Below are 27,871 nucleotides of genomic sequence, written 5' to 3' on the forward strand. Positions count from 1 at the left end.
GGCCAGGGACACAGGAGCACTTGTGGAGCATGAAGAGGGGGTGGGGCTGTCGAATGTTTCTAACTGTGGGCTTGGAAATATTTGTCCCTGAAAGTGTGTGACCTTCAAGAGTACTTACTGCCAATAAACAGGTGCTTTCCTTTTTTCCTTTTGGGAGTCTCTGGAGATGGAGAGTCAGCCATTAAGTGCATAGCTCAGTTCCTTGTGTCTTTCAAACACGTACTCTGGCTAAACTTGGAGCGTTGATAATTGTGTCTTGATTCAGTGGCCAAGTTCATGCTAGGTCCAGGTGGAAACACTTAATGCCATCACAGTAAAATGGTCTATAAAAGAGAATGGCTTTCATACTTTCATATGAGAAATTTATTTTTCCAAAGAAAGTGTGTATTTTGGAAGGAGAGAGACTTGTTTATTTTGGAAATTAGACATATTTTCAGGGTTAGGGGAGGTATTTGAGTTCTTTAACTTACCAAAAACTCTCCAAGAACTTTGGCTATCATCTTCCAACAGGTAGAGAGAAGTTGAGACCCAGAGATGAGACATGACTGTCTCTAGGCGGGCTACGCTGGGATGATGGGAGTTTCCTGGGGACTCCCAGTTAAACTGTGTGGATGGCTCACTTCTTGAGCTTTCTCTAAAGATCGAGTCTAGAAACATGGGCAAGAGTCTTGAATTTCTCTGAAACTACCAACTTGCAAAGAGTATTTCTTTGAGACTTCTTCATTTGGATTCAAATATTAACACAAGTTTCTTTACAAAAAAAAAGGGAATTTCTTGCATTTCTGTCTTTTAAAAATAACCATGTCTTTATTCCTGTTGACAGTCCTCTTGAAACACATGGACACATGCCCATTCTGAAGATTTTCAAAGGTTGGATGAAAGCGATGTTTACATAAGTAGGAAGCAGTGCCTATTTGTTGGGTGTGTTCTCAGTTGTATGACTCTGGCTTTTAGCCTGGGGCAAACTTTCCTTGTAATAGACAGATTAGCTTTGGGGGCCAAATGATATTTATAAAGAGTAAAGTGAAAAGTCCTATATTTACATTTCAAGAATGAACAGTCTTTGCTTCATAGAAATCTCAGGCATGCCTCTGGAGACCAAAGCCTGTTTTTGCTGAATTCATTACAGTGAGACCATTGACACTAGAACATAGCAGTTAGGTTTAAGGGATTTGTTTCCTATAAAATATGGGCCCAAATCCCTCCCTCCCTTTGTACCATTGTCAATGAGACACTTTAATCAAACAGGCCCCTAGCTTTGATTTATCCACTTGCCAGTCAATCTATCTTCATAGAAATTTGAATTGCTTCTCATAGACCATTTTTCTGGCCCACCAAATGTCTTTTTTTTTTTTTATCTTATGCATAGCGTATACCAGCCCTTCCCAGGTATGCAGGATGACCAAAGAACCATGGTTACAGAAAGAAGGCTTTTAGTGTGTTTCCAGCACCATCTCTTTTTAACCTTTTCTTGACAATGTACTGGTCCTATTTCTAAGATCTGGTACCTTCCTCTCCTTTCCATTAATGAAAACCATAGAAAAACATTAGGACATAATCCTTGAGGGAGGTAAATACACATAAGGACTCTCAAATGACTCAGCAAAGTGCAGATCCATGCCACCTAACACTCATGGTCCTTGGGACTTCTATCACCCCCAATGCTAGCTACCCTCAACTTTCTATCATATACTCTGTTTATTCAGTTATCAGTATTTCTTGTATGCTTTCCACATGCCAAGTAATATCTGAAGTATTAGAGATATAGAAATGATCAGACTGATTAAGCACTGGTCTGACATTTTTTTCACACTGGGATCTACTATTATCAAGGAACTTCAAATTTTCTTTATTTTTAAGAACTTCATACATCATTTCCCTTGCCTCCCCCTTTTCCCTACAACCCTTTCCTTGGCCCTTTCCCAAATTTATGACCTCTTCTTCTTTAATTATTATTGTTTTGTTTTGCACACACACACACACACACACACACACACACACACACACACACACACAGAGTGTGCCTGTCTGTGTATCTACAGTATTTACAACCTACTAAGTCCATTTAATGTTGCTCATATGTACATGTGTCCAAGGTTGATTCTTTGGGATTGGACAACCCATGTGAGAGCTGAAGAAACCCCAAAGTCTTAGAGGTGAGCATTATAAGAATTATTTGAAAAAAAAATTGAAAAATCTTTGAGAAGTTCTTTGTGTTGATGGTAAGTTAAAAATATTAACAGTATATTTCTGAAATAATGATTTTATTTAAAAACTCCTTCCATAGGATCTAGGCATATGGCCACATTAGTGTCATTGGCCACATTAGAACCAGGGCTCAAGCTGACAGTGAAATGCCTCTCAGGTTAGGGTGAGGGGAAATATGAGTGTCCACAGAGTTCTTTCCCTCTAAGCGAGCTGCATATATAGTTCACTTAGAAAAATGCTGGTATAGAAACAGTGTAATATCAAGCAGATTTCTGTAGCTGCCACACTGCTCCCAAATTTGGCTAATGTTAGTATTTCAGTGGCAGAAAAATTTCCTCACAAAGGTGTCTGTTGTGATTTGATTAGGGAATGTTCTCCACAAGCTTATGTGTTTGGCCATTTGGTCTCCAGCAGGTGGTGCTGTTTGGGAACATTATAGAACCTTTAGGGGGTGGATTTTTTCCTGGAAGAAGTGTGTCAATGTGTCACTGGTTCTATTCCTCCTTCTCCTCTTCCACCTCCCCCATACCCCCTCCCCTCCCCCTTTCCTCCCCCCCCTCTCTTTCCAGTATTCAATATGCTTCCTGATTGCCAGGCTAGCCTCACACTCCTGCTACCATGCCTTCCCAATCATGTGCAGCTGTATCCTCTCTGGAACTGTAAGCTGAAAGAAACCTCTATTCTGCCTAAGTCAGGATATTTTTTTTTTCACAGCCACAGACAAGTAAAGAATATAGTGTCCATACTCTTATGCCTGGAGTCTGGTTGTTGTATTCCTGTTCTTGGTGAGGGGGAGCTAATGAGTGTTTTGGGATTGGTGGGTGGCTATGCTAAGAGTGGCTTGAACAGCCTCACTTGGGAGGGCAGGTGTGAGACTTCATATTCTTCAGCTGGAGGAGATGCAGAAGACTTGGAGGGTTCTGTTTGCTGTGACCACACCTGCAGACGACGATATAGGGACAGCCTTCCCAGAAACTCTGTGATGGTTTGTATATGCTTGGCCCAGGAAGTGGCAGGATTAGAAGGTTTGGCCCTGTTGGAATAGAAGTATCACTGTGGCTGTGGCTTATAAGACTTTCATTCTAGCTGCCTGGAAGTCAGTATTTTGCTAGTAGCCTCTAGATGAAGATGTAAAACTCTCAGCTCCTCCTGCACCATGCCTGCCTGGATGTTGCCATGTTCCTGCCTTGTTGATAATTGACTGAATCTCTAAACCTGTAAGCCAGCTCCAATTAAATGTTCTTTTTAAGAGTTTTTTTTAATTTTTTTTTATTTTTTTTTTTTACTTTTTATTTTATTTATTTATTTATTTATTTATTTATTTATTTATTTATTTATTTTGGTCATGGTGTCTGTTCTCAGCATTAAACTAACATAAGTTCCAATCAGTCTCTCAGTTACATATATATGAAGTCACAAGAGTCATAGCCAATCCTATAAGGTACAAAGTATAGAAGAAGTGATACCCAGTTTTTGGATAACAAATATCAACTACAGGATTTTCAGTTCAAGGGGTAGAGCTTGTGGCAGAAGCCCACTCCACTGATTCCAGAGTTCTTTGCTTCCTCCATATCATCCTACAATCAGAGGATGATGAGCCGTAGGCTGGAGGTGCATACTATAGCCCTGTGCTTTTTCTCCCCTTTCAAAAATGCTGCCTTTGTTCTATGTACAAAGGGCCCTGAAGTGCTATATTTACTAAGAATTGGAGTCATATCTATGGGAGAAAAATCTAGCTTTGGTAGTGGGTGTTCTCAGCTTCTTTTCTGGTGCTGTGGCTGGATGATGAATATAGTCCCTGCTGGTGTTTCTTTCTGATCTTTCAAGAAGAGTCCTTCTAGGAGGTGATGTCAGGGCTGGACAAAGGAATGGGGTTTTGGAAACCAGAGTCATGGTTCCCAGCAATCCAGGACATCTGAAGGGTCCAACCCAGGGACCAGCATCTCATGGGGAATGGTGTCAAATGGCCTGAGCATTGTGTCTTAGAAACATCCCAAATCTTACAACATCAAGAAGAGAGGGTTGAACTGTGTTGTAAGCTACTTTGTTCTAAAACTTTCCCTCTTTGTATTTTCCTAACTTCTGTGAAAATAAAATAACTTTGACATGACAGTCAGTTGTGAAAATATAAGTCAATGAAATGGAATTTGTAAACGTTGAGTGAAGCAAATGTTTGGATTATCTTGTTTCAATTAAGATGCCATGCCTTAGCCTTCCAAGAAGGGGCCTTTGTTCTCCTCTGTGTTTGAATATATTATGCCCTCAGATTAGTTTTTAAAGAGGCAGAAAGTGGAAGGGATGGGGGAAGGGAAAAAGCAAAGGCAGTGTGGACAAGAAGATCAATTGAAGCCAGTCAGTACAGATTTGGAGTCAGAGGGGCAGGGATTTAAACTTTGGTTCTGAATATGCTAGCTGAGTGCCGTTAGCTAGCTCATTCAACTTCTCTGAGCCTGTTTCCTCCTTATGTGAATGGATATCTGGGCTTATTATTTGGGCAGGGAAGGTTAAAGACCATAATGTAAACTCTGCCTGTTGCAGAAAGTCCCCCAGTAAATATTTATTAAACAAACGAAAGAGTACTCCTCCCCCCCTTAATATATGTATTCATTCACTTTACATCCCAGTTTTGGCCCTCCTCTCCTCCCAGTCCCATGCTCATAAATCCCTTCCCCATTATCTCCTGCCCTTCTCAGAGAAGGTGACCCTCCCCTTGGATACCCACCTACTCTGGGACATCAAGTTGCAGCAGGACTATGTGCATCTTCTCCCACTGAGGTCTGACAAGTCAGTCCAGCTAGGGGAAGGGAATCCAATGTTAGGGAACAGAGTCAGAGACAGCACCTGCTCTAATTGTTAGGGAATCCATTATGAAGACCAGGATGCACATCTGATACAAATGTGTGGGGAGGCCTAGGTCACATATGCTCATTGCTTGATGTTTCAGTCTCTGTGAGGCCTCATAAGCCCAGGTTAGTGGCTTCTTGTGGTATTCTTGACTCCTCTGGCTTACTCCATCCTATTCCCTACTTGTCCACACTCCCTGAGCTCCACCTGTTATGGGTCTCTGCATCTGTTTGCAACCACAGCTGGATGAAGCTTTTGGGGAGACAGTTATGCTAGGCTCCTGTCTGCAAGCATAGCAAAGTATCATTGATAGTCTCAGGAGTTAACTCTCTCTCATGCGATGGGTCTCAAGTTGGGCCAGTCACTGACTGTCTGTTCCCTCAAACTCTGATCCATTTTTATCCCTGTGCATCTTGTAGGCAGGACACATTTTGAGTTGAAAGTTTTGTGGATGGATTGATGTTTCTCTCCCTCAACTGAAAGTTCCACCTGGCTATAGGAGGTGGCCACTTTAGTCTCCATAGCTCCCCAAGTGTAGGTATCTCAGCTAGGGTCTTACCCATCGACTACCAGGAGTTTTCCCTGTCCTGGGTCTCCAAAAAGAATATTCTTGAGTCCTCTGGTTCACTCAGAGCCAGAGCAGTATTTCTCAGTTGTGTGTAGATTATTTCCTAGTGTTCGATATCCCTGGAGAATGTCAGTCTACTGTGGTCCCCTGAACTGATTTAAAAGGTGATAGACCTGAGTGCCCCTAACTATGCTGACCTTTGTCACAGCCAAGAGTAATTCCTCCCATATTTCTTTTCTCCTCATTTTCTTCATTCTCTTGAAAATATATACTAAAATTCTGCTATATTTCAGGCATCGTGGTTGGAGTAGTGGTAATAAGCTAAAGATCTTGGTTCCTGAGAAGGTGGCAGTAGCAGTCTTGGGCATCAAGGAGAACATCTACTCTGGATGGGGCAGGTAAAGGAGGTATCCAATGGGTGTGTCTAGGAGGGATGGATTTTATTGACCCTGGTGTGAAAAATAAGCTCAGAATCATTACACATCACTTGAAAAAGGAAGGTGAATCCACTGTGGCATCCACTGGATCTCACAGCTGATGGCTCTGGTCCCTCTGTAAATATACCCTGAGTTGAGGTATACATGGGGATGATACTCTTATAGAGGCCAAAATTGGCATCACAGGCTACTCGATCTGGCTCCCTTGTTAGTGAGCTCTAGTTTTGTGTGTGGAAACTCCCTTAGGGACTCCTCCTGGGCCTCTGGAGAAGGCCAGGACGTGGTGATAGGCAGGACAGGCCTTTGCTTCAGTGTTTCCTATCTGTGTTTTATTACTTAATTGTGGATCCCTGGATTCCTGAGAGATACATCTCATCAGGCAGCAATTAGATAGGAAACTGGGCATCATCTATAAGCTAAATCCATGGGCAGATTTGAGCCCCGCTCTAGTGGCTATAGGCATTTCCTGTCTACACAGGAAGGAGTCTTTATAAGGAGTCCAAGTCAGCATTTTTCGTTTTCTTTTGTTTTTGTTTTTAGAACGAAATCACACATCACTGTGAACTCACCCATTGCTCAATGAGTTGGCAATCTGCAATTCTTATCCTCTAGCCCATAATTAGCAATGCTGTATGCTAATGGTACCTAATTCATGATATGATGCAAAGGCACTGAATTCCAATCATGTTCCATGCCAGTGATACTCATTGACTTCTCTATGCTGGGCATTATTCCCTGCACCTAACTGACTCTATTTTCACTTGGTATAAGTTTCTCATGATGTAGGCCAGGGAGTGGAAGTGCAGTGGTTTATACACCAGGATAGCACAGTTACTAAGCAAAAGAAGGTGTGTATGATGGCCCCTTTGGATCTCTGGGTTATAGTTTATCACAATAGAGAATTAGTGATTCACTTACTTATTTAAAGTCAAATTTAGTGTTTGGGATGTAACTCAGTTGATAGAGTACTTGCTTAACATGGACAGCACCCTGGGGGTCACCCCCCCAGCACTGCATAGATCCAGTGTACACTTGTAATTCTAGCTCTTTGGAATTGGAGGCCAGAGGATTAGATATTCCAGGTTCTCTGGGGCTTGGGTATATAGTGGATTTAACATTAGCTATGCTATATGAGGCCTCATCCCACCTTTAAAAAGCTATTTATTGAAACATAATTTATAAATTTTATTTTCTTCATTTGACAGCTTTATGGATTCTGAAAACATTACATATGGTTCCTTAACTATTATTGTGGTCAAGATACAGAACATTCCCACTATTCTCAAATGCTCCAGGGTATTTCCAGTGTGGTCCATATCTTACCCCAACTCACAGCTCCTATCAACTGTCAATTTATTTCTGTGTTTTTTAAAAGGATGCCATATAAATGAAATTATACAGTGGGTAGTGACTTGAGTATTGCTTCTTTTACAGGGCCAGATGTGCTTGGCACTCATCCTTGTTGGTTCATGGGTTACTAGTTCTTTCTTATTGTTGAGGACAATTCCATGGGAGGACAGGCCATACCTTGTCCACCCATTCCCCAGTAAGGGCCATTTGTGTTGCTTGAGTTTTTTTAGAAATTATAAAAAAAGTCACTCTACATATTTGTATGGGATGTGTTTCATTAAAAAAATACCTGATCATTGAGTTGCTGGGTCTGACATTTATGCTGAAGTTAAAACAAAGTAAAACAAAGCAAAGCAAAACAAAAAAAACTTTCTGAAGTATTTTTCAGAACAGTTGTTACATTTAAGGATTCAGTATTATAAAAATTAATTTCATTTTTTGATTAAAATGATAGAATGAAATGTAATTTTAAGACATAATAAGAGTATACAAGATTCCATGTCTCTTTACTCAGTTTCCAACAATGGAAATAGAATATCACAACCAGAGTGTTGATATCATCTATATAATTGAGAGAGGAACATTCAGTCACCAGAGACTTCTTTATGTTATTTTACCTTCCAAGTACTGTAAAAGTAACTTTTATTCTTCTGAAGCAACCATTGTCTTGGAGGTTTATTGCCTCAGTCTGATAACCTAGGCTTAGTCCTGGAAGCTTCTAGCCTCTGTACAATCTAATCTAGGCCTAGAATGTTTTCAGCCAAGACTTGCTTCTGAATAAGCTCACCCTTTCTAATTCTTTCTGAGTTCTGACTGGTTGATCCAACTTAGCTATTCTGGTTCTAACTCTTCTCTAAACTGAGTGAGAGTCTGGCTTCTCTCTCTTGACCTCTCCTAACTGGTTCTGCTTGGTCTCATTCTAACTTTGGCAAAATATTCTAATCTTCTGGCTCTTTCTCATTCTCTTGCTTGTTCTGTCTTTACCTGTGTCTAGCTTGCTCTTTCTTCAATTTGACTCTTACAGAAAACCAACCTCAGCTTAGTCAGGAATCCTGAGAAAGTGGCAAAAGAAATGACTCAAAGTCAATTGTGGGTAGAAGCTGACAGCTCTGTGTTCTGCTTTAGCAGGCTTTCTAAACTGCTGTGTAGTTAGCTAAGCTCTTGTAGACCAAAGTCCAGTTTTTAAATTTACATATCAATTCAATCATTACCCCAAGTTCCTTTTTGATTATTTCATGAATCAGCATTTTATGACTTTAGTCCCTTGATTCTTAGAAAAAACAGCAAGTGCATTTTTTAAACATAGCAAATGAACTCAGAGATCTGCCTGCCTTTGTAAAAACAGATAATAAGCCAGCAGTGTGGGAGATATGATTCTGAGATCACCATTTCCACCATGCCTGCCCCTAAACTTGCTCCATCCCAGGCTGACCTTGAACTCAGGGATCTCCCTGCCTTTGTAAGCAGAGATAATAAGCAGCTGTGTGGGATCTGACTCTGAGATCACCAATCTCTCACTTCTTGGTGCTCCTTTTGAACCATGAGTCTTGCTTTTTAACTGTTTTTTTCTTTTTACTGCCTCATTAATGCAGCTGCCTCTTTTCTTTTAGGTCCAAGAAGTGCCTCATACAATTCATATTGCATCCTTATATGTTGCATAATTGAGAAATCATATATATTTGGCTATGCAAAATATATGAGACATAATATATTTTGAACTCATGTTTTCATAGTTCTTTCCTACAGCCTTAAGGGTTGTCTTGAAGGCCAGAGCATTCACCACCTTGCTGATAAATACATTTTCTCCTCCTGGACTTGTGCTGCTTCTAATTATCACAGAGTCATTAACCTTAACAAGGAGAACATTCTCTGAAGGAGGAAGATTAAATTTAGTACATTATTATACAAACAAGTCTTATCCTTAGTAGCCCTCAACACTTGTGGAGGCCCAAGTGTTACTAGCTTAGCTACAGGGGCAGAAAATGTGCCACACTATCTCTTCCACATGGTAGGACTTGACAGACTCTGTAAAACTCTCCCAGTGTGGAGGCCCAAGTGTTACTAGCTTAGCTACAGGGGCAGAAACTGTGCCACACCATCTCTTTCACATGGTAGGACTTGACAGGCTCTGTAAAACTCTCCCAGTAAAACTGCTTACTTTCCCCTTTCTGTGTTGCTCTACTCTCCCTCTCAACTCTACTGTCCTGCTCTCCATGAACTCTACTATATTCTTGTACTGTACTCTTCTTCTTAAGTAGCTTTGCTTTATTTTCTCTTCTTCTGAGCATATCCTGTTCTGTCAAATCTTTCTCTGATTTATCACTTTTCTGTCACTCAATTAGATATCACTTTCAAACACTGATGCTTCCCTCTACCAAGTAAATTTACCTTCATAGGGATTAAAGTTGAGTACTAAGGTCATGTCTGTATTGCAGCCAGAGGGATTAAAGTAAGGGTTGAGCCTCATGACAACTAGAAACAGGTTAAAATGTCCTGTAACAAAGGATGCCTCTCTGCCAACCAATTATTTTCTCTTTATTTCTTAAATTCTTGCTACTTTAAGAGTGTTAGATTAATGTGATTATATGGTATATAACCATTTAAAATTGGCTTTTCCACTCATTCTCATTCTTTATAGATTTGTTAAGGTTGATTTTTTTTTTTTACAGACATTCATTCTTTTTGTTATGTGCTGTATGTCATATCATGGACATACTGGTTTTCTTTTTGTTGGGTGCTGTATTCCATTTAAAACCATTTAGGTTCTTTGACATTGTTGGTAATTACAAATCAAGTTACAGCTATTTTTTTTGTGTACATAAAATGCATTTCTCTTGAGTAAATGCATCCAAATTTGTCTTAGTTTCTTTGATGAAATACCCTGACCAAAGCAATGCAAGGGAGAAAGAGTTTATTTCAGCTTGCAATTCCAGGGCACTTTCTACTTTGGCAGCAAATTAAAGAAGCAGAAGCTCTAAGCAGCTGACCACTCATAGCTACAGCCAGGAAGCTGAGAGGGATGAGTGGGACTCAGCTCACTTTCTCCTTGCCATTCAGTCCAGGACTTTGTCCCACAGAAAGCTGCCATTCCGTTAAGTTAGCTCTGCCATTTTAGTTAACCTAAGCAAGATCCTTCCAGACAAGTGTGTTCAGAATCTTGTCTCCTGAATGATTCTAGATCCTATAAGTTGATATTATTAGCTATCCCAAGGATGTAATTGATAGGCACATACTTGGTCTTTTTAAGTACCTATGCATGATCCCACTTCTCCAAATCCTCATCAGTTTGTTATTTATTCGTTGTCTCATGGGGATTTACTTTCTCCAGAGAGAGAAACACTGTGGCCTTGAATTTGCCATCTGTACAATTTGAAATGATTGTTTTTGCTCTCTTCTTCTCCATGTAATGCAGTTCTTGCTCAAGTACTGCTAGAATTCAGAACAGTGGACAACAAGTGATTCTGTTCTTTGCAAATCAGTGTGTTTGATTTGGTTCTCCCTACAGAGCATTTCATTTTATTTAGCAATTTGGCTGCTGAGATGTTCAGTGCTAAGAATTATGATAATTGTCAATATTTACCATTAGTCTTTTTCATGGCTGGTTCATGTCTTTTTTAAGACAATGCTTGATTTAAGTAATTTATTTGCTAAAATTGTCATTGACAGCCTTTTCTTTGATGTAGTGGCCTCTTAGCTTAAATGACCATTGCACTCCCAGATCTAAACTATAATTATGCTTGTGTCAGGGACTCAGGTCATCTACCCCGTGAGGAACTCCTTGAGATTATCACCCCTCTCCCACTGCTCTGCTCCCCAAAGAGGTCTTTGGCATATTTAGTCTTTTATCAGATGCTTGAAGATCATTTGCATGCACATTATGTGGCTTTTGTCTCAAAAATGTCCTGGTTTAAGTAGGCAGTTGAGTTGTATTTGTGAATGGATACAATCCAGGCAAAGAGTGATAAATAATTTGAATGTCTAGGGAGTTAGATGGGGAGCTGTCTTGTCCACATAGGAAATAAAGGAGACTTACATTGTTTTATGATTTGTTTTTTAAAAGCAACTTCTTCAGCCTCCACTATGTAAAGCTTCCTAGGACTTGGTAAATTGTGACTAATGGAATGGGCAGGTAAATGTTTGGGGTCCTCGGGAACTATGCCTGTGGATAATGGCGGAGCTGAGGAGAGGTCTGGGAAGGACCAACTGGGGATAGGGCAAGCCCCACATGTCTCAGCCTGAGCCAAGTCCTAAAAAAAAGTATGGTTTGAATTGATAGAAATGAAGACATTGGCTTTCATTTTAGGCCATTTGATCTGTGAAACATTCCTAGACATTCTAGGTGTCATACCAAGATGGGTTGTGGCCTTGTAGGCATCACAGTGAGAATGTGGCAAGCTGACTGATCTTCAGGGTCCAGAGCTTTGGAGAACTCAGAACAATGAAATGTCTGAGGTTTTAGTAATCTACACTTCCTATGTGCTTTTAAGAAAACTGCTGATGGCATAGATGGCTCTGAGAATCCTGGCATTGAACATCCTACCCAACTAACAGCCTGTTAGAATAACATCACGACATTGGTAGTTCTTAGCATTCAAACCCTAAACCAAGCAAGCAGAGAAATGAGAGAATGGCATCTTTTGGGCAAAGGGGTCTAGAGTTGGAGGAAATGAAAACATGGTCATTGTAGATGCTGTTGCTCCATCTTGGATGATTTCTGTTGAGTACTCTAGGCCATGACTTCTTTTTTTTTTTTTTTTTTTTTTTTCTTCAGGGAGAAGGAGTTTATTTCCGGTGGCAATTCTACGTTACCATTTATAACTTGGGGAAATTAAGGGAAGAATTTCAAACAGCTAATCATATCACATTCACAGTTAAGAGCAGAGAGAAATGAATACATACATGTTCGCTTTTTCAGTAGTTTGTACTTAACTATGTTTAACTACTCTTTTTTTCATTTTAATATTTTTATTTTCTATATTCTTTGTTTACATTCCAAATGATTTCCCCTTTCCCAGATCCCCCCTCCCCATATGCCCCATAAACCTTCTTCTCTCCATCCATTCTCCAATCACCTCCCTCCTTTTTCTCTGTCCTTATATTTCCCTCCAACGCTAGATCAATCCTTTCCAGGATCAGGACCCTCTTCATACTTCTTCATGGGAGTCATTTGTTATGCGATTTGTGCCTCCTGTATTCAGAGCTTTTGGGCTAATTAATATCCACTTATCAGAGATTGCATTCCATGTGTATTCTTTTGTGATTGGGTTACCTCACTTAGGATGATATTTTCCAGATCAAACCATTTGCCTAAAAATTTTGTGAATTCATTGTTTCTAATTGCTGAGTAGTATTCCATTGTGTAAATATACCACATTTTCTGTATCCATTCCTCCTTTGAGGTTCTTTCCAGCTTCTGGCTATTATAAATAAGGCTGCTATGAACATAATGGAGCATGTGTCTTTATTGCATGCCGGGGAATCCTTTGGGTATATGCCCAGAAGAGGTATTGCTTCCGGAAGTGTCAGGTCCAGTTTTCTGAGGAACCACCAGACTGATTTCCAAAGTGGTTGTACCATCTTACAGTCCCACCAGCAGTGGAGGAGTGTTCTTCTTTCTCCACATCCTTGCCAACACCTGCTGTCTCCTGAGTTTTTAACCTTAGCCATTCTGACTGGTGTGAGGTGAAATCTCAGGGTTGTTTTGATTTGCATTTCCCTAATGACTAATGATGTTGAACACTTCTTAAAGTGCCTCTCGTAGGCCATGACTTCTAAAGACATGTCAACTGTTGACCAGATTGGGCTCCACATTGGGGGGAGTCACCAGTGTACGGTTATGGTCACTGGGCTGAGAGCATTGGAACATTCTCCTCTATTTTATCTTAAAGACTTGGGCTTCCCCACAGCTCTTTTTTGCTTGGGATTTTTGAATTATTCTCCACCCCACCCCACCCAAGCCAATATTGACTATGAGAAATTCCAAGTTGAATTTTCACCTTCAGTGTTACAAATATACTAGACTTCATTTCATGAATGTAATGGTCTATAGACATGGCTTAGTTACTTTTCTATTGCTGTGAGGAATCACTATGACCAAGGCAAATTTTTAATTGGGGTTTGTTTAAAGTTTCAGGTCATGATCACCACATTGGGGAGCATGATGGCAGGAAAGCAAGTATGGTACTGGAGGAGGAGCTGAGGACTCACATGATCTGAAAACCCCCCACACACATACTGAGAGAGAGAGAGAGAGAGAGAGAGAGAGAGAGAGAGAGAGAGAGAGAGAAACTGGCAAAGCACATCTCTGTGCTACTTTGTGAGTTCTTCCTTTTCCCACACTTTATTCCCTGGCTTTATTCCTTAATCTTAGATAGTAGAGAAAGAAGGATAGAGGGATTAGGGAAATCTCTGAATGTAATTTCTTTCCTTTTGTTTCTTCTTTGACCACAACTACTTACCAACTGCAATCAACCTCCCTAAATAACCAGAAACCTCTTCACAATACCTATTGGGTTTCTGGTATTTGCGTACCCTATGAAAAGTTACCAGAATTCCAAATGTCAAACAGTTGTAGAAACTATCAGCAGCTTGCACAACCATGCCTCTGCTAGAGCAGTAGGCAAATAACAGTCAGCTGCTGTGGACAATATGAAGCAGCCCCACTTTCCTATACCTGGGATTAAAATAAAAGCACAGTTTGATAATATTTTTGTGTTTTTAAATGAAACCAAAATTAAAAATAAGAAGAAAAGAAAGGAAAAGTCCCAAATTACCAAAATTTGTCACTACGTATCTCTTCCAATAAGGCCACACCTCTTAATCCTTCCCAAATAGTTATAATATTCAAGCATTCAATATAGCCTCAAGTATTTGAGGCTATGGGGGACATTCTTCAAAACACAACAGCCCATTAGGTCTTGCTTCATTTTAATCTAGCTTTGAGTTTGTTCCTTCCCTCCTTCCTTTTTTCTTCTTTCATCCTGTCCTTCCCGCTTTTCTCCCTTCCTTCCTCTCTTTCTTCCTTCCCTCCTTCCTTTCTTGATTTTTTCTTCCTTTCTTCCTCCCTCTCTTTCTTCCCTTCTTCCTGTCTTCCTTCCTCCTCTCTCCTCCCTTTTATCTCTCCATCTTTCCCTCCCTTATCCTGTTAAATTTTTCTTGTACTAAAGTCTTACATATTTTAAAGACAAATATGATTGAATAAATAAGAAAATAATTACTATGCTTGCTTCACAGTGCAGTGATCTCATTTCTGTGAGAGTTATAATCACTTCTGAAGAAGCAGCATCCTCTGGGGAATGCTAGGATGACAAGACAGCCTGCCAAATTTCAGCGTCTTTGTAGAAATTTCATGTACATGAAAACTTGAGGTGGAAGATGCCTTACTGTCCCAGTTCACAAGAGAGGAAGCCCAGGTGCAGAGAAGTTATGGAACCTTTGCAAAGCCCCACAGCTAGGCAGAGACCCTACTAAACTTGAAATCATGAAGATCAATCTATCTTGAAGAAATTTTTATTCTCATCAGATCCTTATCTTAAGAAAATACATGGAAAACAGAAACTAAACAGGGACACAGTGAAACTAATTGGAGCTTTGGACCAATTAGATTTAACATATATATATATAAAACATTTATATATATATATATATATATATAAAACATTTCACCCTAAAGCAAAAAAATATACCTTTTCTCAGCACCACATGGTACCTTCTCCAAAATCGACCATATAATTGGTCACAAGACAGACCTCAACAAAATATAAGATCGAAATAATCCCATGCCTCCTATCAGATCACTATGGAGTAAAAGTGGTCTTCAATAGCAACAAAAACAACAGAAAGCCCATATACACATGGAAACTTAACAATACTCAATGATACCTTGGTCAAGGAAGAAATAAAGAAAGAAATCAAAGATTTTTTAGAACACAATGAAAATGAAGACACAACATAGCCAAATCTATGGGACACAATGAAAGCAGTGCTAAGAGGAAAACTCATAGCCCTGAGTGCCTCCAAAAAGAAAATGGAGAGAGCATACATTAGCAGCTTAATGACACACCTGAAAGCCCTGGAGCAAAAAGAACCGAATTCACTCAGGAGGAGTAGAAGGCAGGAAATCATCAAACTCAGGGCTGAAATCAATCAAGTAGAAACTAAGAGAACCATACAAAGAATCAACAAAACCAGGATCTGGTTCTTTGAGAAAATTAACAAGATAGATAAACCCTTAGCCAGACTAACCAAAGGGCACAGAGACAGTATCCAGATTAACAAAATTAGAAATGAAAAGGGAGATATAACAACAGAAACTGAGGAAATTCAAAAAATCATCAGATCTTACTACCAAAGCCTATACTCAACACAACTGGAGAATCTGGAGGAAATGGACAATTGCCTAGACAGATACCAAACACCAAAATTAAATCAGGATCAAATAGATCATCTAAACAGGTCCATAACCCCTAAGGAAATGAAAGGGGTCATAGAAAGTCTCTCAACCAATAAAAGCATGGGACCAGATGGCTTCAGTGCAGAATTTTATCAGACCTTCAAAGAAGACCTAACACCAATACTCTTCAAACTGTTCCACAAAATAGAAACAGAAGGAACACTACCCAACTTGTTCTATGAAGCCACAATTACACTGATACCTAAACCACACAAAGATCCAACAAAGAAAGAGAACTTCAGACCAATTTCCCTTATGAACATCGATGCAAAAATACTCAATAAAATTCTTGCCAACCGAATCCAAGAACACATCAAAACGATCATCCACCATGATCAAGTGGGCTTCATCCCAGGGATGCAGGGATGGTTCAATATACAGAAATCCATCAATACAATCCACTACATAAACAAACTCAAAGAAAAAAACCCATATGATCATTTCATTAGATGCTGAAAAAGCATTTGACAAAATTCAGCATCCTTTCATGCTAAAAGTCTTGGAAAAAACAGGAATTCAAGGCCCATACCTAAACATAGTTAAAGCAATATATAGCAAACCAGTAGCCAATATCAAACTAAATGGAGAGAAACTTGAAGCAATCCCACTAAAATCAGGGACCAGACAAGGCTGCCCTGTCTCTCCATATCTTTTCAATATAGTACTTGAAGTTCTAGCTAGAGCAATTAGACAACATAAGGAGGTCAAGGGGATACAAATTGGAAAGGAAGAAGTAAAATTATCATTATTTGCAGATGACATGATAGTATATTTAAGTGACACACACACACACACACACACAAAAAAAAACTCCACCAGAGAACTCCTACAGCTGATAAACAACTTCAACAAAGTGGCTGGTCATAAAATCAACTCAAGCAAATCAGTTGCCTTCCTATACTTAAAGGATAAGCAGGCTGAGAAAGAAGTTAGGGAAATGACCCCCTTCACAATAGCCACAAACAATATGAAGTATCTTGGTGTGACTCTAACCAAACAAGTGAAAGATCTATACAACAAGAACTTCAGGTCTCTGAAGAAAAAAATTGAAGAAGACCTCAGAAAATGGAAAAATCTCGTGGATTGGCAGGATTAATATAGTTAAAATGGCCATCTTGCCAAAAGCAATATACAGATTCAATGCAATCCCCATCAAAATCCCAACTCAGTTCTTCACAGAGTTAGAAAAAGCAATTCTCAAATTTATCTGGAATAAGAAAAAACCCAGGATAGCTAAAACTATTCTCCACAGTAAAAGAACTTCTGGGGCAATTAGTATCCCAGACCTCAAGATCTACAGAGCAATAGTGTTAAAAACTGCATGGTATTGGCACAGGGACAGGCAAGTGGACCAATGGAATAGAATTGAAGACCCAGAAATGAATCCACACACCTATGGTCACTTGATCTTCGACAAAGGAGCTGAAAACATCCAGTGGAAAAAAGATAGCCTTTTCAACAAATGGTGCTGGTTCAACTGGAGGTCAGCATGCAGGAGAATGCGAATTGATCCATTTTTATCTCCTTGTACTAAAACTCCAAGTGGATGAAGGACCTCCACATAAAACCAGTCACACTGAAACTAATAGAAAAGAAACTGGGGAAACCCCTTGAGGACATAGGCACAGGGGGAAAGTTCCTGAACAGAACACCAATAGCTTATGCTCTAAGATCAAGAATTGACTAATGGGACCTCATAAAATTACAAAGTTTCTGCAGGGCAAAGGACACAGTCAAAAGGACAAAACGGCAATCAACAAATTGAGAAAAGATCTTCACCAATCCTACATCCGACAGAGGGCTAATATCCAATATATACAAAGAACTCAAGAATTTAGACCCCAGCGAACCAAATAACCCTATTAAAAAATGGGGAACACTTGTTCTTGAAAGACTCAGTGTAGCAGTATAGGGCAAAACCAGAACAGGGAAGTGGGAAGGGATGGGTGGGAGAACAGGGGGAGGGAAGGGGGCTTATGGGTCTTTCGGGGAGTGGGGGACCAGAAAAGGAGAAATCATTTGAAATGTAAATAAAAAATATATCGAATAAAAAATGGGGTACAGACCTAAACAAAGGATTTTCACCTGAAGAAATTTGGATGGCTGAGAATCACCTTAAGAAATGCTCAACATCATTAGCCATTAGGGAAATGCAAATCAAAACAACCCTGAGAGTTCACCTCACACCAGTCAGAATGGCTAAGGTTAAAAACTCAGGAGACAGCAGGTGTTGGTGAGGATGTGGAGAAAGAAGAACACTCCTTCACTGCTGGTGGGATTGTAAGATGGTACAACCACTATGGAAATCAGTCTGGTGGTTCCTAAGAAAACTGGACATGACATTTCGGAGGACCCTGCTACACCTCTTCTGGGCATATACCTAGAGGATTCCCCAGCATGGAATAAGGACACATGCTCCACTATGTTCATAGCAGCCTTATTTATAATAGCCAGAAGCTGGAAAGAACCCAGATGTCCCTCAATGGAGGAATGGATACAGTAAATGTGGTATATATACACAATGGAGTACTATTCAGCAATTAAAAACAATGAATTCATGAATTTTTTAGGCAAATGGATGGAACTGGAAAATATCATCCTAAGCGAGGTAACACAATCACAAAAGAATACACATGGAATGCAATCATTGATAAGTGGATAGTAATTAGCCCTGAAGCTCTGAATACTGAAGATACAAATAGCATATCAAATGATTCCCATGAAGAAGGAAGAAGAGGGTCCTAATCCTGGAAAGGCTTGATCCAACATTGTAGGGGAGTACCAGGACAGAGAAAAGGGAGGGGGATAGATAGGAGAATGGATGGAGAGAAGAGGACTTATGGGACATATGGGGAGGGGGGAACTGGGAAAGGGGAAAGCTTTTGGATTGTAAACAAAGAATATAGAAAATATAAAAAAAATATAAAAAAGAAAAAAAGAAAATACATGGAAGATACAGAGATTCAGAACAGATTTAGTCTCCAGTTAATTATTTAATACCAGAATGATGTTGATTTGACCATGTGCACATTCTTTTGCATTGTTTGAAACAGAGGTAATGGAGAAAACCTCCCTGGTTGCTCTGTTCATCAGTGGCATGATGTGGGTGAACTGGGTGAAGGGACACTACCAGTTGTCACTCAGTAACACCTGGGGGTGTGGTGTGGTAGGCTCTGGACCAAGAGGCATGCTGGATTTAGTCTCAGCTTAGTCTTACTGTAAAGGAGGTGGTGGTGGTTTTACATGCTTTAGCAAGACCTGAGAGAGGGAAACACTTTGCAAAGAATAAATGGCTGGAGAATTCAGGAGTTGTTAGTCTAATGGCAAAGCTGGACTTGCAGGCTGTACACATCCACCATGCCCCCACGTGTGCCCACCCACTTTCTTTGGTACATTTTTAAACTATAAAATAAGTTTGCTACAGTGTTAAAAATCTACTCTATCCTGATATTGTCTATGGCCACTTCTGGTCTCACTTGATTTTAATCTTTGACTTTTTTTTTTTCTTTTTCCTGTCCTTTCTAGGGTGCATATGGTTGCAGGATTCCTGTTGTCCAGGACTCTGAAGGTCTCATTTGATGAGGGTTGCTTTGTTTTTGAGTGTCTTCTTGTCTGGGCTTCTGAAACTCAACACATCTAAGCACTAACTCATATTGCATCACCCTAATCTGACTCCCCTCTAGGTCCCTCTATCAGATAGAACTGCCATCCTCTGTAGCATTTCAGAGAGGAATCTCAGTCTATCCTTTGGTTCTGCCTTCTGGCCACCCCTGTTTCCTAGCACGAGCATGGCAGGGCCAGATATCTGGCAGTGATCTTTCAGCTCTTTCCTTAACACATGTTCATCCTTGCTGACATCAGCGCATGCCATCCACAGGAACTGGTTTCTCTAGCTGCTCAGTCCTGATCATGATTTCCAAACTCAGGATATAGAAGATATTTTTTCTTTTTATGACCAAATCCCAAACCTGATGGAATAGAGATACATCAATAGAATTAATCAGTGTACAGACTTTCTTCATTTGCTTAGCTAAGTAAGTTTCCTATCAACAGTTAAATATTCTCCTACCAACCCTGGATTCTTATCAGGGTTTTATAGTTTTGAGATTGGGATCCATAATATCTTTAACTCAGAGAAGCAGTTGAAATGGTCAATCCTTCCTTCCTGATACAGGTTGTTGCAAGAGGCCCCACCAGTACAACCAGTGATAGAACAAGCCAAACTAGAGCCAGGCACTCTGACATCACTAAATTGATGACACTGTATATGTAAGGTATCACCTGTCTCTGTGGCTTGCCCAAGTGCTCCATCCTGCTCTTCTTCTGTGGCCATCAAATGGAGTGAGCTATTTCATAGAGATGATTTAAAGCAGAGTCTAATAGTATCTAGTTTGTTCCCACCAGATAAGTATCCCAAAGCTGTACTGTCAGTCATCACCCAGAGGTCAAGGTACCACAATAATGAATTGACATAATAGCCTGATACCAGCTGAGCATGTCAATGTTGACTTTCCCCTGTGTATTCAGGGCTCCTTGGTCTCAGCTGAAAGGCTGACATTCACAGTGATGAATAAGACATTTTTAATCACTAGTCTATGTCCCACAGGCATTCTGTCGGGGCACAATTGAAGATGGTGTGAAGGAGGGTAACAAGGGAAGCCAGGCCTACATTTCTACAAACAATACCGCTTGCAGGGAAGGATTTGCTAATCCTCTGCCCTTGCATCTGGGACTAGATATTGATGTGTACACTCAAGCCAGATTTTTTTCTGCCTTCCTTTGGAACCCACTAGATCCCATTTTCAGAAAGAACAGAGCACAAGTTTCTCTGTGTATTTCCAGAGTAAAACATTAATTATGTAAATGATTCACTGAATTGAGCCTGTTAGGCAACTTCACATTTCAAAAAATGATTCCCATTTCCTGGAAATCTATTAGCATGCTCTGAAGAGGCTAATCATGAAATTCTCCATGCCGGGGCTCCAGTGTATACACTGCTCTTCAGGGTTCTAGAACAACCCTCAGAATGCCTATCATGCCTTGCTTCTTTGAGGTCAAGATCCAACTGTCCTTTTCCCTTGATCTCACCAATCATTGAACATATACCACGAGGGCTTTTATTTTGAACTTCCGAAATCCAAGATCATGTTAGAAATGTGGGAATTTATTTTTCTTGTGAGTTGTCATTGCTTCCAACCTTGTAAGAAAAACAAATTTTAATTTTTGAATTGGTGCATAGCATAGATACACTAAGTACTTAAAGATCACTTATATTTGTCAACCTGTTAAAATTTATAGATGTTTAAAGTTATTACAATAAAAATATTTTTTCAGGACCCCTGAGTCTTTTCTGTTACTTTATCATATTTTATCACAGAATGACCTCATTTTGATTTCTATCAACTTTAATTAGACTTTTCTTGTGTCTCTGTGTATGTGGGGTATACATGTACCACAGTATGATATGTGCATTTGCACATGTGAGTACATGTGTACATACATGTGTGTATGAGAGAAAGAGAGAGAGAGAGAGAGAGAGAGAGAGGGAGAGCTCCTTCACCAGTCCTCATTTTCTACTTTACTTGACCACAGCTGTATACCCCAGACCTGCCCACACATTTTCAGGAACTCTCCAGTCCTCACTTCCCAACTCCCTGCAAATGCTCACACTATCATGTCCAAGTTTACTTGAGACCAAAACTACCATCATCTTATGTGTTTAACAAGTGCTTTGCCCACTGAACCATCTCCCCACCCTAGATTTTCCTACTTTTGAGCTGTATATAACTGCAACATATAATTTTTGAGCCTAGCCCCTTCTTTTAAAAATCCAATTTTCTAGATTTATCCACATCATGTATGCATTGATGGATGCCTTTCTTTCCGAGTTGCCATTATTTGGTGATACTGTGTACATGCTCATTACTTTGTGGACAGTGATTGCAGCTGTCCTCAGCATTTGATCCATTCCAACAAACATGCCTTGGATATGCCTGCCCAGCCAACTCTCTCATTGGGGAACTACTTGCTTTTCCTCTATATTCTGATGAGTGAGAATACAAGCTTGTAGTTTGGGGCCATATTTGATTTTAGTATGTACAATCAAATAGCTATCTAATTTGACTGCTAGAACTCATATCTCAAGTACTAAAATATATTGTACTAGATCCCCATTAAACTTACTGTTACAATAGTAGTTTAGGAAAGCTTTAGTCTGTTTCTTCAGCTGAGTGATTGTTTTTTCATTTACCTAGTGCATATTTGAATGCATTTGCCTTTTTAAAAAAATATGCTTTTTATGAATATGTACTGATTATACATGTATATACATTTGAGGGTAAAATGGGATGCTTATTTATGCATATCATAGAAAATGGATACTAATTAACATGTTTATTATGTTAGCAATATCTTGTATTTACCTGAAATTTGGAAATATAGTAGGCAGTTTTACCAGCTGTGATCATTGTGCAGAGTGGTAGCATTCTAGAATTTACTTCTCCAATGTCGCTTAGACTTTGTGCTATTCTCCCCCTTCCTTAACTCTCCAGCTCCACTCTAGTCTCTGGTTTCCTTTTTCTATCTAGCGTCCCTAGGTGTTGATGTTGTTGTTGTTATTATTATTATTATTACCACCACTACTTTTTTACAGTCCATATATAAGATCTCAGAATGTCTTTATGCACCTGACTTCTTTCACTTAGCAGAATGTCTCTAAGTTCTCTGCATATTGTAAATGGCATGGTTTCTCCTTTGTTTTAAAGATTGCATAATTTCATTTTGTATTATATTACATTATTTTTTTATCCATTCTTCTCCTGATGGACACAAAGTTTGCATCCAAATGTCAGCTTTTGTTAATTGTACTGACATGAACATGGAAATGTAAATAACTGTTTGACATGTTTTTACCTTCATTTGAATATCTATCTACTATCTACCTATCTATCATCTATGTATCTATGTATCTATTTATGTATGTATGCATGTATGTATGTATGTATGTATCATCTATCTATCTATCTATCTATCTATCTATCTATCTATCTATCTATCATCTATCTGTCTGTCACCACCCACCTTCTACCCAGAAGTTGAGTTTCTGTACCACATACTACTTGTGGTTTTGGTCTATAGGCATCTTTTGGATGAATACTATGTTAAAAACCGGCTTTACTGCTCTACCTTTCCATCAGCAGTGTGCGAAGGTCCCTCTTTTCCATAGTCCCCATACTTGCCATCACCTGTCTTTTTGATATTAGCCTCTGCAGTGAATGTGCTGATGATCTCATAGTGATTTTAATCTGTGTGTCTCTCATGACACGGGATGCTGAGCACATTTTCATCTACCCCTTTATTTGAAAAAAACGTTGATTCAATCTATTTGGTGGCCCAGGTATTGTGGGAAATATTTTAAAGAGCTCCAAGGTCCCGTGCTTCTCCCAGTTACTCTCAGCTCCAGGTGGGGGTGGGGGGGGTGGGGGGGGGGCTGGGCGGCTTCCTAGCCAGTTCTTATCTTGTGGAGACTCTCTGACTCAGAGCTCCAAAATCTCTCCACCCAGCTTGATAAGTTCCTACTGGCAGCTTGTTACCACGCCAGTCCCATGCGTTAAAACCCCCATGGTGTTTGTGGTGCACATCTGGCAAACCCACACTTTGCTACAATACCTTTCTCTCTGGAACCTACTTGAGCCACCACATGAAGGAAAAATGCCACACAGACTTAGTTCAGAGACAATGGTAACTCAATCACTGTGTGCAACAACTAGAATCCTAATACTTTAAGCCATATTAAATATAAATACTCTGGTAGCAAATCCTAGCAGATTTTTTTTTTTTTTTGCCATATAAGCCAGGAGACACTAGTAGCTACATCTTTCCCTCTCGCTATCCCTGTCCAAAAAGCCTCTAACTCTCTCCTGCTTCCTCTCTTCCTTTGTCCAACCTGGAAGTCCTGCCTACTCACCCAGTGATTGATGCCTCACTAAGGGATGGTTCACAAGGAGTCATGTGAGTATGATTCATTCCTTATTCCAGACAGCCCCTGGTGGGGGGGGGGGGTAGTAGAATTAACATCAAAATACAACAGCACCAGGGCTATCCACAAAACCCAGGTCTTAAACTCTTGAACCTACTGTGTAGCTGAGGTCATTCTTGAAGTCCTGGTTCTCTTGTACTTGCTTGCCATGTAGCTAGGGTTCCACATTTAAGCTGTCACTGGGTGTTAGATGACTGCTTTTTGAGTATTGTTTGAGTTTCATATATATTTGGGATGTTAACCCCTTGCCAAAGATGTGGCTTGCAAACATTTTCTTCCAAGCTGAGGATTCCCTTTACTCTTTCTTTCTTTGTTGCACAGAAGTTTGTTAATCGCACAGAGATCCTGGATGGCCAAAGCAATTGTGAGAAACATGAGTGAAGTGGGAGATATCATACTCCCGACTTCTAAATGTTATTACAGTCTCACTGTAATGAGAGCAGCACAGTCCTGGTGACAAAACAGACACATCAACCAAATGAGCAGGGCAGGAAGTCTAGAAACGAACACAAGTATTTACTTACAGTTAGTTACTTTTTGATAAAGGTGATAAGAACATACCATGGGGGTAGGATGAATGGAGGAGGGGAAGATTCTCTTCAAGGTGTTTAGAAACTGATTCTCTACATTTAAAAGAATGAAATTGGTACTGCATTTCACACTTTACAATGGTTAAAAGCATGAAACACAAATCTCTAGAGCAGTGGTTCTCAACCTTCCTAATGCTATGACCCTGTAATACAGTTTCTCATGTTATGGTGACCCCAACCATAAAATTATTTTCATTGCTACTTTATAACTGTAACTTTGCTGCTGTTATGAAATGTAATGTAAATGTTTGATATGCAGGATATCTGATGTGTGATGATACACAGATTGAGAACTGCTGGTCTAGAAGAAAATGCAAAGCAAGTGCCATAGCTTTGGTCTGAGCAATGTTTCTTGGTAAAACTCTGGAAACAGACAACAACAGCGAAGTACACAGATGGGACTGTAACTCCTGCCTTTTAAGAACTAGAGTAATGGGGTGCAGAGATGGCTCCACAGTTAAGAGTTAAGAATACTATTTACACCATTCAGAATGGCTAAGGTCAAAAACTCAGGAGACAGCAGGTGTTGGTGAGGATGTGGAGAAAGAGGAACACTCCTCCACTGCTGGTGGGATTGCAAGATGGTGCAACCACTATGGAAATCAGTCTGGCAGTTCCTCAGAAAACTGGGTATGTCGCTTCCTGAGGACCCTGTTATACCACTACTGGGCATATACCCAGAGGATTCTTCAGCATGCAATAAGGACACATGCTCCACTATGTTCATAGCAGCCCTATTTGTAGTAGCCAGAAGCTGGAAAGAACCTAGGTGTCCTTCAACGGAGGAATGGATACAAAAAATGTGGTATATTTACATAATGGAGTACTATTCAGCCATTAGAAACAATGAATTCATGAAATTCTTAGACAAATGGATGGAGCTGGAGAACATCATACTAAGTGAGGTAACCCAGTCTCAAAAGATCAATCATGGTATGCACTCACTGATAAGTGGATATTAGCCTAGAAACTTTGAATACCCAGGACATAATCCACAAATTAAATGATGTCCAAAAAGAATGGAGGAGTGGCCCCTGGTTCTGGAAAGATTCAGTGCAAGAGTATAGGGGAATTCCAGAACAGGGAAGTGGGAAGGGGTGGATGGAAGAATAGGGGGACGGAAGAGGGCTTATGGGACTTGCGGGGAGTGGAGACCCAGAAAAGGGGAAATCATTTGCAATGTAAATAAAAAAAAAGAATACTATTTGTCTTAGTTTGGGTTTCTATTGCTGTGAATAAAACACCATGACAGAAAGCAACTTGGGGAAGGAAGAATTCATTTCCTCTTAAAGCAGTCAGATCCCAATCATCACTGAAAGAAGTCAGGCCAGGAACTTAAGGCAGGAGCCTGAAGGCAGGAACTGTAGCAGAGGCAATAGAGGGGTGCTGCTTTCTAGTTTGCTCCTCATGGCTTGCTCAGCATGCTTTGTCATAGCAGCCAAAGACACCTGTCCAGGGGTTGCACTGCCTATAGTGAGTCGGGTCTTTCCACATAATAACTAATTAAGAAAATGCCCTACAGCCTTGCCTATTGGCCAATCTTATGGAAGCATTTTCTATTCTGTGGTTTCCTCTTTTTAGATCACTCTAGTTTGTTTAAAGTTCTCTCTCTCTCTCTCTCTCTCTCTCTCTCTCTCTCTCTCTCTCTCTTTCTCTCTCTGTCTCTGTCTCTGTCTCTGTCTCTGTCTCTGTCTCTCTCTCACACACACACACACAAAACATGCACATGTACACACATCACACTACACCAAACAAACAAACAAACAAACAAACAAAAGAAATCAAAGGACTTGAGTTCAGTGTGTAGCATCCATATCAGATGATACATGCATGACTCTCCATGATCCATACTTCCAGTTGCCGAGGGTCTAGCACCCTCTTCTGAACTCCAAATGTACCTGCACATACCTCACCCCTGACATACATATGTGCATAAACAAAGTAACTCTTAAAAACAGGGTTATGTTACTTCCTACTATTGATTGAATACTTCATAAAAAATTGTATAAACCAGTAACTCAATAGGAAGGATCTCTTTTTTGCTATTCATTTCAAAATCAAAATGAAGATGGCTCTTACATCCTTACTCTCCAATGGTTTGTTGCTCTTGCTTTTGCTGCCTGTTTATCTGAACATGAATAGAACTCTCTTTGAGCTATAGGCATAGCTGAATAGTAGATGAATATAAGCAAGCCTGAACCTAAGTCTATCATCTAGAATGTTCTCACTTGGCACTTCTCTGCCCTTCCAAAGATGAAACTTCTTTTAATACCTACTCTAGTGTTTGGAATTCTGTTGACTTTGATGCAAAATTTCCATTTTCATCATTCAAGATTCTGCTTTTCCCTCTCTACTACATAGGATTTCTTGCAAGCTGTCCAGAGAAAATATTTTATAATGTTTATTTTTCAATTTATGTATATGAATATTTTGTTTGTCTAGATGTAGAGAAGCACACCACACAAATTCTTGGTGCCATCAGAGGATCCTTTAGAAGACAGGGCCAAATCTTCTGGAACTGGAGTTATGGATGGTTATTAGCTGCCATGTTGGTATTGGGAAGTGAACCTGGGTCCTCTGCAAGAGCAGCCAGTGCTCTTATCTGCTGATTTATCTCTCCAGCTCCAGAGAAAACATTTCTATCTTAACAATGGACAATAACATTTCTTTTTCAAAAGAACTATTTTGATGTGTATACTGGGTGCCCTGAATTTGTGTATCAATGATAGCTAAAAATCAAAGAGCTTCGAATGAGACAAGAGGAAAAGCTGTATTGATATTGGAGAGTAGTGGGAAGAGAAGCAGTAGAGAGATGTGGGATACTAAGCCCCTTATGGTCAGGCTAAGGTATTTAAGAATAATGACATCCAAGAGGACACTTTAAAATGCTGACACAGCAGATTGCAGACCAGCTTCTGTGTACCTGCTTCTCGTGGGGGACCCCTCCCTGCACTCTCAGAACTTACTCTTGGCCCCATCCCATGCTTCAGTCCACAAATGGTGAGTGAGACTGATGGACATCACTGTCCGAGCAAGAGCTCTAAGAGTCAGTGAGTAATTTCCTCATTTGTGATGGATGACTGAGGTCCAGACAGCAACTGCTCTGTTAGCTGATGTCTCTAGTACACGTAACATCTTACAAAGCAGTCTTACATGTCTGGTCAAATTCGGGTCACTCCACTATTCTGTTAAAAAAGATCAGAGATCCTACTTTTTACATCATTTTAATTCACCTATGCCTGGACACTTAGAGAGGCAGGTGTGTTGTTAAGATTGAGCTCAAATCTCTTTCCCTGACCAGAAGCCTTCCTTCTTTGCACTTAGACTCAATTAATGAGACACTTTGAATCTGAGAACAAGAGGCTCTGGTGGCCTCTAGACAGG

The 27,871-nt window shown here is 40.0% G+C and overlaps 1 long non-coding RNA gene across 1 annotated transcript in view; it reads left to right on the forward strand.

Moving 5' to 3' along the window:
* Positions 1-21,132, forward strand: part of LOC127687458 (uncharacterized) — a 42,965-nt gene extending 21,833 nt beyond the window's left edge. Inside the window, exons 3-4 of the long non-coding RNA XR_007978389.1 lie at positions 5,914-6,018; positions 19,385-21,132. This is a non-coding gene — a long non-coding RNA (uncharacterized LOC127687458). The remainder of the gene's footprint in view (positions 1-5,913; positions 6,019-19,384) is intronic.
* The last annotated feature ends 6,739 nt before the right edge of the window (positions 21,133-27,871 follow it).

Source organism: Apodemus sylvaticus, chromosome 6, assembly GCF_947179515.1.
Source record: "Apodemus sylvaticus chromosome 6, mApoSyl1.1, whole genome shotgun sequence".
NCBI classification, from domain to species: Eukaryota; Metazoa; Chordata; class Mammalia; order Rodentia; family Muridae; genus Apodemus; species Apodemus sylvaticus.